This window comes from Macrotis lagotis, chromosome 1 (assembly GCF_037893015.1).
Source record: "Macrotis lagotis isolate mMagLag1 chromosome 1, bilby.v1.9.chrom.fasta, whole genome shotgun sequence".
In the NCBI taxonomy this organism is placed as follows: domain Eukaryota; kingdom Metazoa; phylum Chordata; class Mammalia; order Peramelemorphia; family Peramelidae; genus Macrotis; species Macrotis lagotis.
The window spans coordinates 659147970-659160205 of NC_133658.1; the positions used below are offsets into that span (position 1 = coordinate 659147970).

Consider the following 12236-nt stretch of genomic DNA (forward strand, 5'->3'; position numbering starts at 1 on the left):
GGCACCTGGAATAAGAAGGGGGGGGATGGGGGAAGGGGGGCTGTGAGTGATGGAGGAGAGGATGGACCATGGGGAGAGAGTGGTCAGATATAACACATTTTCTTTTTTACTTCTTGCAAGGGGCTGAGATTGGATGGCCTATGCTGGACGATAGAGCCAGGTGGATGCTGGACCTAAGGGGTGGTAGGGGGGCTTGGGGCCTCTTGGCCCCAGCATCAGGGATCTGTCTCCTGCGCCACTCAGCTACCTACAGCAGAGTCGCAGTGAAAGGAGAGAGAAAATATAGTACATGGTAGTGGACAAATATGAAAGGAGGGAATTGCGATCAGCAATGGCAATGGTGGAAAAATATGGAAGTAACTTTTGCAATGGACATATCATAAAGAATGTGATCCACCCATGACAGAGTTGTTGGTGTTGGAGCAAAGACTGAAGCATATTTTTTATTATTATTATTATTTTGGGGGGCTGCAGGGCAAATGGGCCTGGGTGGACTGCTGGGGCCGTATAGCAGGGTGATCATTGGGTGTCTGAGGCTGAATTTGGACCTCGGTGCTCCTGGCTCAAGGGCCAATGCTCTTTCTGCCACCCAGCCACCCCCTACTATTATTACTACTATTTTATATTAATTTGGGTCTTTTTTTTCTTTTTTTTCTTTTTGGTTTTTGCAGAGCAGTGGGGTTGGGGTGGCTTGCATGTCACATGGCTGGGCGATTGTTGGGTGTATGAGGCCAGATATGGGCTCAGGTGCTCCTGGCTCCAGGTCTGGTGCTCTGTCTATTGTGCCACCTAGCCATACCTACAATTATTACTATTATTTTTTTTAATTTTAATTTTTTCTCTCCCCTTTACTTCATCACTCAAGTGAGTCTATATTTTTGGGGGGAGGGGGTATTTTGTTTACTCTTAAACAAGAATATTTTATTAATGTATAAAAAACATTATTTGGACTTTTTCTGAAGGTCAGGATCACTTGAGATTAGACATGAGTAGGAAACCCAATCCCTGGAGCTGTGACTATGATTGCCAGAAGCTATTGTGGGCAATCACATCCAGGGTCAGACTCTAAAATTGTCTATGTGAAGGGTACCTGCAAAAATAATGGAAGAGAAGGGGCACAAGGAGGTATTGGTGTCCACTGGAGATCAGAGCATGGTCTGAACATAAGTGATAGGTATTCTGGACTACAGACAAACCAAAGTGCATCATTAGAAGCAGCAATCAAAGTGGTTGAGCAAGCAAAGGTTCAAAATAAGGACAACATCATAGTGTGTACAGATAGCCAACTTGTCACCAAGGGTGTGAATGAGTGGATTGACAACTGGAAAGGAAATGACTGGAAAACACGTAAAAATAAAGATGTTGTCCACAGAGAGCAATTCATAAAACTGGATAATCTGACTCTGGGCATGAATGTTGGGTGGAATTATATACCTGCTTATTCCAAAGATGAAGATAATGTTGCAGCTCAGAAATTAGCAAGAAAAACAACTGTGAAGAAGTGAAAATACTTAATACTTGCAGATATTGAAATTTAGGTTATAGTGTCACTGTTTCTTCTTTTTTTAATGTCACTATTTAATCTTGCAATATAATAATCGCCAAAATCATTTTCTCTTTACCTTTCTCCCCTCCCCCCTTGGAGTTCTATATTCCAAGGAGATCTTTGGCCATTTTTAATGTTTTTTGATTTTTCTATGTGCTATTTTAATTTTTTGTTTAATACAAACCAAAAAGAAATGTATATTTAAAAAACTGTAGAAATTGTTAAAATAATAAATAAGAAGGCAGATAATTCCATCTCTGTCAGATCCAGAAGAACTCTTTACTTGGCTCAACTCTTGCTCCAGACCCTAGAAACCAATCTAGACTGCTTGATGGCTCCCACAATTTAGGTATAAGGGAATCACCAACTTTTTCAGATAGTACGTACATGAAACAAGACTTTCCATCACCCCAACAGTGCTTTCTAAGGACTTCTACCTTTTGCAGTTACCTTGTTTTGTATGCTCTAAAGTTTCCCACTGTCTTCTGATTTTTCTGACAATATAAAGATGCTTTCTTGGACCATTCATTCTGCCTCTCTGGGGTGCATGTGAGTGTTTGTTTGATATTCTTATCAATAATGACATTGAATAGTTCACAGTTCAAATTTTGTTTTTTTCTTGGTAAAATGTTCTTTACTCTTACAATTCTAGGTATTGGTTGCTCTTACAAGTTATTTAGAGATTCTTGATGTATAAGTCAAATAATTAAATTGTTCCTGTTTAAAAAACATTATTTGTACAAAATGAGACTAAATAAATATTAAATATTAAAAAAAATAAAGAATACACCCTTCCCTTTTCCCCTTATAAATTTTTACTTCTAAGGACGTGAACTCTTCCATCTTACTTTGCCCACAGATTAGTAACATGAAGTACACTGTGAGCCTTTTTTTTTAACATTAATACATATTTATAGAATAAAACAAGAATTTCTATAATATAGTACAATAAAAAGATTATTGTTCATAAAACTACAAAAAAAAGATGTTCATCATCAGCGACAACCTTGTGAGTTGATCAACTATTTAGATTATGCAGCTTACTTTCAACATTTCAGAGATCTAAGATAATGTGTTTATGGACAATGCCATCCACAACTGGGGGTGGGGGGTGGGGGAAACAATACCAAAAAACAAAGTATCTGAATGCATACTGTGCTCAGATTTCTAAAACTTCTCATGTATTTTCCTTCCTATCTCATGATTTTCTTTATTTTTCCCTTAGTCCTAATTCCACTTTTACAAAATGACTAATATATAACCGTATTGACCACAAATGTACATTTTACAACTTTTACCAGACTGTTTGCCAACAGGGGAAGGGGGAGGGAATGGAAGGTGGAAGAAAAATATGAAACTTAAAAATTTTACAAATGGATGAATGTTGAAAAACAACCAAAACATGTAATTGGAAAAATAAAATATCAATTTAATTTTTTACAAAAGAGTGTTCATCTAATAAATTTAATATTGATCTACTCTAAGAAAGTTACTAAGGCCCTAAATAACTATCTTAATACTTTCTGAATGAAAACTACTTCTCCACTCCACCTCTTTTAGGTGGGTCCAACTTGTGACAAGAACAAATCACGTATATTGTTCTCGGCTAAATCTCATCTTGCTTTTTTTCTCCCTTAAACATTTCTTTTTAAGCTCTACAAATTTTCTTTTAGTTTTTAATATCCTTAATATTTTATGGGAACTTTTCTAAAATGCTGGAATGAAGCAAAGACTTGTTAAGAACTAAATCAAGCCCACCTATGCTTCATTAAATCATTCTTGGATGCAGTGTTCTGCATTGTTGCACTTGTATAAGCAATTTCATATGGTTAGATATGTCCAATTACTTTTTACAGTATATTAGGGAAGCATTGTAAACATTGTGGTGTGGTAATTTAAATAGATCAGTAAAATACACACCAATTTAAGTAAATCACTTAGGTTGCTTTGTTTGTAGTTTATTGCCTGTTCTAGCTCTGTTAATAACTAGGTCAGTTGAAAGGTCAAAATCAATGACTATAGGATACATGAAGGTACAGACTAACTGGATCTTTGTTGGTCATTCTAATTATCTTGCTTTAGGAAAAAAAACTCTAAATATTAAAATTTAACTCTAAAAATTAAATCTACTCTGGAAGACAGGGTCCTGTGTCTGAAAACCTAGGATTTGCCAATTAATAGAATCTGTGTACTAAAGGCTGTTTTCTTTTAGTAATTAAAATCTATTTTTTTTCTTTTTTAGCAAATGAATCATTTTTCCTACTATTTCAGCAGTCGACCTTTCAAAGCACCATTTAAAGAATGCCCACATGTGTCAACCCATGAGCTTCACTATCATTAACCCTGTCTGAATTTGTGCCAAACTGCCACTTTACTTCAGCTGGAGAAAAGTACAGTGGAACTGTTTAGCATTAGTTGTCTCATTCAAAATAGCTATTAATCAAGGAGGAGTTTCTAGTCTGTCATGATTTTTTTTAAAGCTGTTTAAATTTAAAATCAAGAGGTGAGGTGCAAAAGTATATCTGTGCTCTCTTGTACTCAAATTTAAATTCAAATAATGACAGTTCCTAGTCCGCATAGGTAATTTTTTGGAAAGAAAATATAGTAAATGAATCTATGAAAAGAAAATGGGTGAGAGGAGAAAATGATCAGGCTGTCAAAGTGAATTGGTTTCTTTCTGAATGAAAAGAGAACATATCAAACCCTGTGTGCTCTTCACTGATTTCATGCAAATACAGCCTCACTAGATGCACAAATTGGGCCCAGATTTTACCTCTTCCAAGATAAGTCTTCAATTGGACACCATTTTCCCTCCTGAACTCCAGACCTACACTTCTCACTGTCTTTTGACAATCTCCTTCTGGTTTTTCTGAAGCAACTATCTTTACCATATCCAAAATGAAATTTGTTTCATCCTTTCTAAATCAAGCCTTCTCTATTGGGAGTGGATGCTACCATAATCTTCCCAAGATTCAAAAATTCTAAGTCAACTTTACTTTTCTGTCCCTCAATTCCATATTTCAACAAATTCATAAGTAATTTCTACCTCTATAACACTTTCAATATCCATTAATACTGCCCTCATGCAAGACATTATTGTATCTTTACAGACCTAGTTCACTAAGTGTTCTCCCTCAATCCACTCTCTCCTTCCTGCAATAGGTCCTTTATACAGTTATCAAAAATAATATTCCTCATAATATTCCTTTTTTATACTCAGAGAATATTCATGGTTTCCTATTGACTATAGAAGCTGTCATCTAGCTTGCTTATTTATGGTTCCCAAGCATCAAATATTTATGCATATATTTGTATATGATTGCATGTATATATATATACACACACATCTATGTATGTGTATACACATATATGTATATGTGTATTTGTATTTCCATCAATATAGGAAGTTCAGATTTTAGATAATATTCTGCCATGGGACTTTTCAATCCTGGGGATTTTTCCCTTTAGAGATATATATTTCCAGACTTTATTCTTGTATTTATTCTGTCTTTTAAACTCATTCTAATAGATACAGAGAATTTGGGGTTTTGTTTTCTTAAAATATAGTGTTCAGGTTTTTGTTTTGCTTTAATTTTATATTTTAACATGGTTTTCAGGAAATGAATAAAAATTTATTAAGCAATTATTCTATAAATACATTGCTAAATACTGAAGATACAAACAGAAAAGTAAGAAAGGACTTGCTCTGAAGGAACAAACATAGAATCTGGTGATTCATAAATCACCTTATTTTAACCTTTTTATTTTTATTTTTACTTTTTTCATTTATTATTTATATATATTTTGGATATGAGGAAGGCTAGATGATGTGGTAGATAGAGCATTGGTCCTGGAATCAGAAGGAACTGAGTTCAAATTCAGTCCCAGACACTTGATGCTTACAGTGTGAACTTGGGCAAGTCACTTAACAGGATAAATAGAAAATAATTGTAAAAGAAAACATTGTCATTAAGATATGTTAGGGAAGGTTTCCTACAGAAGGTGAGATTTAGCTGAGCTTAATGGAAATCAAGGAGTTCAATAATCAGAGCAGAAGAGCAAAAGTATTACAGGTTGGAGGGACAGAGAAAATTCCTGGTATGGGGAGAGATGGTGAGTCTTATTCATGGAATAGTCAGGAGGTCAGTGTCATTGGATTCAAGAGTATGTTTCAGAGAGTAAGGTATAAAAAGACCAGAAAGACAGGAGGGCGACAAGTTAGGAAGAGCTTTTAATATCAAGCAACAGTTTTTATTAGGTCCTGGAGACAGTAGGAAACCTCTCAAGATTATAAGTAAAGGACTGTTATTTTGCATTTTAGGAAAATCTTTTAACTCTATGAAGAATTGATTTGAGTGGATAGAAAGTTGAGGAAGAGTCACTATCAGGTTACTGCAGAAATCAAAGAATGAAGTCATGAAGACCTGGAATAGAGAGATAGCTATGTCAGGAGATAGAAAAGGAACAGACTCAGGAGAATTTACAAAGATGAAATGAATATACTGGAATATGGGACTGGGGAGTGCAAGGAATGAGAAGTGGTGAGATCAGAAGGATAGTATTGTTCTCTAGAGAAATAGTGAATATAAGGGTAAAGAGTTTTGAATTCAATTTTGAATATATTAACTGAAAGATGTTTACTAGATGTCAAGTTTCAGATGTTTGAAAAGCATTTAGAAATGCAAGATTTAAAGATAGGAGAGAAATTGAGACAGGAAAAATAAATTAGAGAATAACAGCATAAAGATGGTAATTAAATCCATGAAATCTGATGAGATCAAGTAGTATAGATGAAGATAATCCAGCATAGAAAAATGAGGGACACCTGCAATTAAAGGGCATGAACTGAATGAGGATCCAGCATCAGAGCCAAATAAAGGAAGAATCAAATAGGTATAAGGAAAGCCAGAAGAGAGCAATCCTCTGAAAATATGAAGACAAGAAAAATATCAAGGAATAGAGAATGTTCTATGATATCAAAGGTTATCTGATGTCAGAGAGGTTAAAGACAATGAGGATTGAGAAAAGGTCATTGGATTTGTCAATTAATAGTTCATTAGAGGGGCAACTAGGTGGCACAATCAATAGAGTACTGATCCTGGAGTCAGGAGGACCTGAGTTCAAATGTAGCTTCATACACTTAATAATTACCTAGCTGTGTTTTCTTGGGCAAGTCACTCAACTCCATTGCCTTGCAAAAATTTTAAAAATGGCTTTTTTTTTTAAAAAGAGTTCATTAGAAACCTTCAAGAGAGAAATTTTGTTGGAAAGATAAGGTCAGAAGGCTGATTGGAAAAGTTTTAAGAAGATAGTGAGGGGAAAGACAGTGGCCTTTTCAAGGAGTTTAGTTAAAAAAGACAAAAGATACAGAGGATGAAATGGAAATGGAAAAACAATTGAAGTTAGTTTTGTTTTTTTAAGAGAATGGAGAGATATTCATGTTTTTAGGCATTAGGAAATGTCAGTAGAATGAGTTTGAAAAATAGAGAGTGGGAATGCGTCCCCCCCCTTCAGTTCTGATACTCTTTTCCACAGAATGACTACTGTGGAAATATTTAAACATGATTGAGCATGTACAACCTATATCAGATTACTTACTGTGATGTGAAGAGGGTAGGGTGGTGTTGAAGGGAGAAAAAGTATGAATCTTAAAAGTTTACAAAACGATGAATGTTGAAAACTATTTTAGAATGTAATTTAAAAAATTAAAAAAAAAGAAAAATCAAATAGAGTGGTGATGACAAAAAGGACAATCTGTTAGATGACACCAAATAGAATGAGATCACTTGAACAAGTAGAGGAGTGAGAGTTAGGTAAGGAGCAAAGCAAGACCACATCATCCTATGAAAGTGATGAGAGTTGAGGATTAGGAGAGAAGAGGAATTTCATGGTGAATGACCTCAATTTTTTTTCTATAAAATATGAAGCAAACTTGTAAGCTTGAGAGAGCTGGTAGGAAAGGAAACCTTGGGAGATTTGAGGAGAGTTTAGAAATAGCAAGCTCTCTGTGGAAAGTGGGATAATGAGTTGATAAGAGAAGAATCACCCAGCAGTACCAATACATTACCAAAACCCTATGAGGTTATGCATGTCACATGAATTTGTAGTGGGCCCAGTAAAAATCATTGTATGATTACCTCCACCTTCATTCAGCAGTACATATTGAAGGGGATGAATGGTAGAACTGGTAGAAGGCTAAAGTTTGGTTGGGTAATCAAAAATGTGAATGGGTGCTAGGGATTCAACAGAGGAAAACAGTGTACAGTTGAAGTGCGTCAAGGAGTCAAGGTGAGGACAAGAAAAAAGAGTGGCTAGTGCAGGGGAGAAGTCCTGAGAGAAAATTGAAGGGTCAAGGGTTTATAGTTTATGGTTAAAATAAAACATGTTTTTTGTTTTTTTAAGTGAAGGCAAATGGAGGGGTAAAACACCAATATATTGTGGTTTAATAAAGAGATTTATGATATTTTAATCTAGATGTTACATATTGGTTAATGATGGGTCCTTTAAATCCTTTCAGTGAGAATTGTTTTTTTAATTTCATTTTAAAAAAAAACCTTGCTCTTCAGGGGCAGCTATGTGGTGCAGTAGTGGCACATCCCTGTCAGGAGGATCTGAGTTCAAATATGACCTTAGTCAATTAATCATTAATTATCTGTGTAACCTTGGGCCAGTCAATTAATCCCATTGCCTTAAATAAAACTAAAAAAAAATCTTACTCTTCAGAACCCAGTCCTCATAAAATATATCTAAATATTTATATTTTCTGTTTCATTCTCTGCTTAAGGTATTACAGATTTGGGTTTATAATAATTATTAATATCATTTTTCCCCCCTGAATCAGAAAATGTTTATTAACCATTTACCATGAACCAGGCTGTGTGCTCAGCATTAGAAATACAAATACCAGTAGAAATAAACCCAGTATCTTCCTTCAAGAAGCTTACATTTCATCAGGGGAAAACTACACAAAAAATGAAGAAGAGAAGAGGATAGTAAAAAGCTAAAAGTTCCAGGTATAAAAGCATGATAAAGGAAGATATATGCAACCTGGAGAGGAATGAGTCATTCATCACCTAGAGAGTCTCTTTAACTGGAGATTTTAGGAGAAATCATCCCAAAAGAGGGAGAGGCTATAGGGCTCTTTGTAGGGCAAAGGATAGTCACAACATATTAATTCCAGGGCTGCAGTTAAACTTCTGGAAGAAAAGTTGGAGCATAAGAGGAGAAGTCTGTAGCAGCCTACAAAGGTCTACCATGATTTAGTTACAGAAACAGATCATTGTCATCACCTGACTATTCTTGCCATATTCTTGGGTACGGTGTTCAGTCCTCCTTTGGCTCAACTTGGGTCAGTTCAGTTCCAATGCTGACTTTCACCTGAATCTTTGAGGTTCACACTTCTAAAACTTCAGGCCCTTTATGGAAACTCATGACAGAATATTAGGGACATGTCCAATTGCAACCAGTTTAGAACCATAAATCTCTCTCAACTGCTTCTCAGGACTTTCAAGGTCTCTTTCCCATGTTTTCTGATCATATTAAGGCTTTTGAAAGCGATATCGCTGTTCATTTTTGCACTAGGTCCAGAGATTTTATAGGCTATAAGAAAGTATGGTCTCATATAGTGCACTCAATAGTGATGCTAGATTTGGGTTAGGAAAGTCAGGGAGGAGAATGAAGAGGACCTGAACTCTTATAAAGTTCTGGGTTATAAGACATTATAGGCTTTTTCATTTGATTTATTATTATTCATTGTGCCTGGGGTTGACCTAGAGTAAATATGATAGAGCTGAGTTTTCTGACTTAGACATCCATCTTTGTAGAAAGTACAGTCCATTCACATTTAAAATTATACAATGAGATGTTGGGTTCCTTCATCTATTTTCTTTTGTTAATTGATATTTTATTTTTTCCAAATTCATTTTATGAAACTTTGTTCAATATTTATCCATACTTACATGTATATTTTAAAGTTACAAAATTTCCTTCACCCCTTCCCTCAATGGCAAATAGTCAGTTTAGCATTGTACATGCATATTTCTGATAAACATGTTTACAGATTAGTCATTTTCAGTATAAGGAATTAGAATTAAGAAAAAGGATACATAAGAGATAATTTTTATAAAGTGTTCAACAGATTTTGAAGGGTTATTTTTCTGGTTTTGTTTTGTTTTTCTTCCTCTGTATGAGGATAGCATTGTCCATAGTGAGTCTAATAGGGCTATCTTGGCTCTCTGAACTGCTGAGGGGAGCTGCTTCCTTCAAGTGTTGATCATCTCATAATATTGTTGTTAAGGTTTATGTTGTTCTCGAGGATCTGTTCTCTTTGTTCATCATCAGATACTGTAATTCAGTTCATGCTTCTCTAGATTCTGACCATTTATTGTTTCTTTTAGAACAATATTATTGCACAGTATTCATGTATAATAACTAGCTTAGCCATTTCCCAATTAATGGCCATCTCCTCAATTTCCAATTCTTTGCCACTACAAAAGGAGCTCCTATGAATAATTTGGAACATGAGAGACTTTTCCTATTTTTTAGGACTTCTTCTGGAGAATTGGAATTGTTACATGAAAGGGAATAGACATTTTTATTGCTCTTTAGGCAAATTTCCATATGACTCTCTAGAAAAGTTGGATCCATTCACAGCTGTCTACCAGCAAGGCATCAATGTCCCAATCTCCCACAACCTCTCCAACATGAATCATTTTTCCCTTTTTCTCATTTTAGCCAATCTGATAGCTATGAGGTGATGACTCAGAGTTGTTTTAATTTGCATTTCTCTAATCAATAATGATTTGAAACATTTTTCCATATATATATATATATATATTCTTTAATTTCTTCATTTGAAAACTGTATATTCATATGCTTTGTCCACTTCTCAGTTGGGAAATGACTTGTAACCTTATAAATTTGATTCAATTCTCTATATATTTTAGAAATGAGATTTTTATCAGAACTCCTAGTTGTGAAGATTGTTTCCCAGCTTTTTGCTTTCCTTCTAATTTGGGCAGCATCAATTTTATTAGTGCAAAACATTTTAATTTAATATAATAAAATTATTTATTTGAAGTTCATAATGTACTCTATTCTTTGTTTGATCATAAATTTGTCCCCTTTTCATAGATTTGACAAATTGAGTATTTATTAGTCTATTAATTTGTCTATGGTGACAAGCTTTATATTTAAATCTTTGCCCATTTTGACTTATATTGGTAAAGTGTGAGATGTGGATCTATGCCTATTTTTTGTCATACTATTTTCCAGTTTCCCCCCCAACAATTTTTGTCAAATAGTGAGTTCTTATCCCAGAAACTGATGTCTTTGGGTTTGTCAATCCCAAAAGTAGATTGCTGTAGTCATTTACTACAATTTCTTTTCAATCTATCTTAATCCTTCATGTATGGTCTAATATTTAAGATGTTATTTTTATTCCCCATTCCTTTAAATAAATTCTTTGACTGTGCTATTCACTTTAAATAATTCTATTTCTAGTGGTTCTCCTCCTCTTTCCCTACATTCCTTTTTGCTTATCCTTTTTCTTGTGTGAATATTTAACTTATTGCTTCTTTTTCTCTTTTTATTTGTTTCTCCCTTTTGTGCTTTCTCTTTCCTTTCTATCAACTGAATTAGTCAAAATCTTCTCTCTCCTATTCACATATTCTTTTGTTATTTTTAATATATGCTTATTTAATTCAGGTATATAGAATTTTACATGAACATAAAAAGGGATGAAAATATTTCAAGAGTAATAGAAAATCATTAGTTTAATAGTTTAAATGTTCAAAAGCTAATGTAACTGTTGATTGATTTGGATTTATGTAACCAAAACTTGGAACATAAAAAAGCAGTGAAAGTTCACATTTTCTTGCACATATTTTTAAATGTCAAATTACATCAGTTTACCATGAACTTAATTTGATGTATAATCAAAGATTAAGATGAAACAAAGCAAAAAGAAACAAAAACCTAAGGAAAAGCAGAATTTCTTTTTTAAAAAGTGAAAATTACCTAGCATCCCAAGGTAATATGTAAACAAAACTTTATGTTGCTCATTGAGTTCTGTCAGTTCCTATAATAAACTGTTAAGTGGCATCAGTTGTATAGCATTCACTTTATTGTATGTGATTTTTATGTAGATAAAGGTTTCATTCATTATTTTCACTACATCATTAAAATAACAGAGAGGAGTTTTCTCAACTATATACTTATTTTTAAAACAAGTTGATAGAATTAGACATCTGTCTTCAGAAAAGCCAGCAGAAGTTTTCTATGTACTCTAGGTAGGTATTAACCTAAGTCTTTTAATACCAACCTAAACAGCCATGCAATTAAAAAACCTTGGGAGATATTGCATAAGATAGAACATGGAGCAGTTTATGCATTTATATTTCTGGATAATATAGCCAAGGTAAAGCAAATCCAGGTCTTTTTCAATGGTTGCAATTATTTCATATACTTAGAGCTTTATAAAACTAGAGCCACTAGCATATAAGTATATGTACATATATATTTTAAATAAAGTCTCTTGTCTGCTTCAAAATTTAAGGGTGATTTGTGTTTTCCTGGTCAGTCATCTCAAAGGGGCAATAAATGAAAATAAAAAAAAAAAGCCAAATTGTTTTGCATATCTTTGTGGAAGAATGTAGAACATTTACACTTTTAAAGTTCCAGAAAGGTCACT

At 34.1% G+C, this 12236-nt stretch overlaps 1 pseudogene; it reads left to right on the plus strand.

The window, feature by feature from the left end:
* The first annotated feature begins 1019 nt into the window (after nucleotides 1-1019).
* LOC141506064 (ribonuclease H1 pseudogene) lies at nucleotides 1020-1505 on the plus strand (annotated as a pseudogene).
* Nucleotides 1506-12236: the final 10731 nt, after the last annotated feature.